This window comes from Haliotis cracherodii, unplaced genomic scaffold (genome assembly GCF_022045235.1).
Source record: "Haliotis cracherodii isolate W230 unplaced genomic scaffold, xgHalCrac1.p SCAF_2, whole genome shotgun sequence".
Classification (NCBI taxonomy): domain Eukaryota; kingdom Metazoa; phylum Mollusca; class Gastropoda; order Lepetellida; family Haliotidae; genus Haliotis; species Haliotis cracherodii.
In genome coordinates this window covers 18570577-18573508 of record NW_027266275.1, presented here as the reverse complement: position 1 = coordinate 18573508, position 2932 = coordinate 18570577, and the positions used below count along the sequence as shown (strand labels likewise).

Sequence of the window (2932 nt, the reverse complement as noted above, 5' to 3'; positions counted from 1 at the left end):
AGCGCAAGTAGATCGCGGAACTATTTGAGCCGATCACTGGAACTACATGTGACTATGACTGTAACATATTAGGATGAAACACTTAATTAATCTTATACCAACAATATATATATAGTCCTTTCACTCAAAACGGTTTCGGGAACGTTGGCGAAAACCGAAAATCTCGATGTTTACGACCGAGACTGAGGATTACAATAGCCCCGTTTGTAAAAGAAGACTCGCCCCGAGTTAACATATTTACAACAACTTTAGATGAGGTAAGCGCAAGTAGATCGCGGAACTATTTGAGCCGATCACTGGAACTACATGTGACTATGACTGTAACATATTAGGATGAAACACTTAATTAATCTTATACCAACAATATATATATAGTCCTTTCACTCAAAACGGTTTCGGGAACGTTGGCGAAAACCGAAAATCTCGATGTTTACGACCGAGACTGAGGATTACAATAGCCCCGTTTGTAATAGAAGACTCGTCCCGAGTTAACATATTTACATCAACAATCCATTATTTCATAGATAAATATTCATGTTGGTTTTTTCTCTTGCAGTAAGCCCTTACACAGTTTCAGGCAGTTGAAGAATGGGGTTTGTTGTAAAGCAATTATTCAACCCTAACAGTTTCAGGCAGTTGAAGAATGGGGTTTGTTGTAAAACAATTATTCACCCCATACACAGTTTCAGGGCGGTCGGGTAGCCAAGTGGTTAAAGCGTTCGCTCGTCACGCCGAAGACCCGGGTTCGATTCCCGACATGGGTACAATGTGTGAAGCCCATTTCTGGTGTCCCCCGCCGTGATATTGCTGAAATATTGCTAAAAGCGGCGGAAAACCATACTCACTCAGTCACTCACTCAGGCAGTTGGAAGAATGGGGTTTGTTGTTAAACAATTATTCAACCTAGAACATGTTATATTTACATCATATACAGTAATGATCTCTTACCTTGTTACTTAATCATGGACACATTTATAATACCTACATATATAAAAAAAAATGGAAGTCCAAGAATTAAGATCCTTAGATAATGAAATCATATTCTTATAATCACAAGGTAGTCATTTACAGGGAAATATATGTCCTCAGTCTTTGGAACACACATTCTTCGGTTCCTCAAAATACAGTTCAGTTCCTTGAAACACAGTTCTTGAATAAGTATTTACTGTCAGGATACGCTTTCGGCTGTTCTCCACATGAATCAATGAACACCAGAATACATCACGAAGAAATGAAGAGGGAAAATAAAATAAGAGCCTTTATGAAAAAAATAATGGCAAGAACATCTTATCTCAAAGACAGAATTTGAATTCATCCACCTGGGGTCTGTTTATGGGGATATTGAGGCAGGCTGGCCAATGTGCACCATGGCGATCGACAAGAGCCTGCTGCAACACAGTATTGAGCTGCAATTTCTATCTGTAGATCAGACATGGATGGCATATTTGAAGGTGAACATGACAGAGGAACAGAATCAATTTGTTTCTCACATTTAATTTCAGTGACTTTGGACCAGACAGGTTAGAGCAAGAGGAAGAGACTTTCGCTGATCTCCCCTTCTTAGCCGCCTTCTTGCCCATTGCCCGGACACACTAAGAAAACAGGGTCCATGACATTTTCTTTCCGTTCCACCTCAACAGTCACGTCTGTTCAATGTTCAACATGGGAAGTAATGACATTTGAATTCAAATGCTTGTGTGCAATATGGTACTTAAAACCTTTAAGTGAAGAACGAAAATCGTAACATTTCCTAAAAGGGCAAGCAAACGATTTATACACCCTGTGAAGTGTGTGCGCCAATTGTTCTTCATATTCCCGTCTCGATGGAAAGGTCTTAGTGTTAAGGGAGGCAGGGTAGTCCATATTTGGCATGAATCTCGTCTTCATCGACACCTACATGTAGGTTAAGAACGTCAGCCATCCTTCCAACTGCAAATAAGAAGTAAGTAACGCCTGCATGAGATATGTTGTAACTTCAACGGTGCTTATCACTTTTCTTTCTTCTAGATACATCTTAGGAATCATCATCAGCTTCCTTAGTCAGAACTAGAGTGAATCCCATACTAACCAACCACATCCAGTAAATAGTTTAGAGACCCGTGAAGATTCAGGGGTAGAATAAGTCTTCAGCAACCCATGCTTGCCGTAAAAGGTGACTATGCTTGTTGTAAGAGGAGACTGACGGGATCGGGTGGTCAGGCTTGCTTGACTTGGTTGATGCATGTCACCGATCCCAATCGCGTGTATCGATGCGCACAATATCAATCACTGGATGGTCTGGTCCAGACTCGGATTATTTACAGACCGTCGTCACATAGCTGGAATATTGCCGAGTGCGGCGTTAAACAACAAACAAACAGCACAATACCCGTGCTCGTGGATTTCACAAAAGTGGTAAATGCCTGAGACATGCGTCACGTTGGGCTTTCATCCGACGTGACACGCAGTGACATAACTGGAATACTGTTGAAAACGGCGTTGAACCCAACTCAGCTTACACCCATCATTTTATTTGTTACATTCCTCAGTTGTTTTAACCAATGATAAAGGCGTCATTTGGCGAGAGCAGCCTTCACACAAATATGGCTTTGTGTAAAGCCATTGTCATTAAAATTCCAGAAAACCTTCACGAGACCTTATTGGCTTTTCACACGGACATTCATGACGTTATGTATGAAGGGGTTGACTGGCCATGGTCTGGATGCGATGTACCGTTTCTGGGACCCATGCACAGTCTGACTCCTGCCTACTTCCAGTTCGTTACGGGGCGTTGGGATGGCCTACTGGTTAAAGCGTTCGCTCGTCGCCCTATTCGATTTCCAACGTGGGAACAATGTTTGAAGCCCATTTCTGGTGACCCCCGCCGTGATATTGCTGAAAGCGCCGTAAAACCATACTCACTCCTGTTCGTTACTGGCCCTTTCAAGCATGT

General features: G+C 42.1%; 1 pseudogene; it reads right to left on the bottom strand.

Moving 5' to 3' along the window:
- Positions 1-1292: 1292 nt before the first annotated feature.
- LOC139467489 (uncharacterized) lies at positions 1293-1887 on the bottom strand (annotated as a pseudogene).
- Between the last annotated feature and the right edge of the window lie 1045 nt (positions 1888-2932).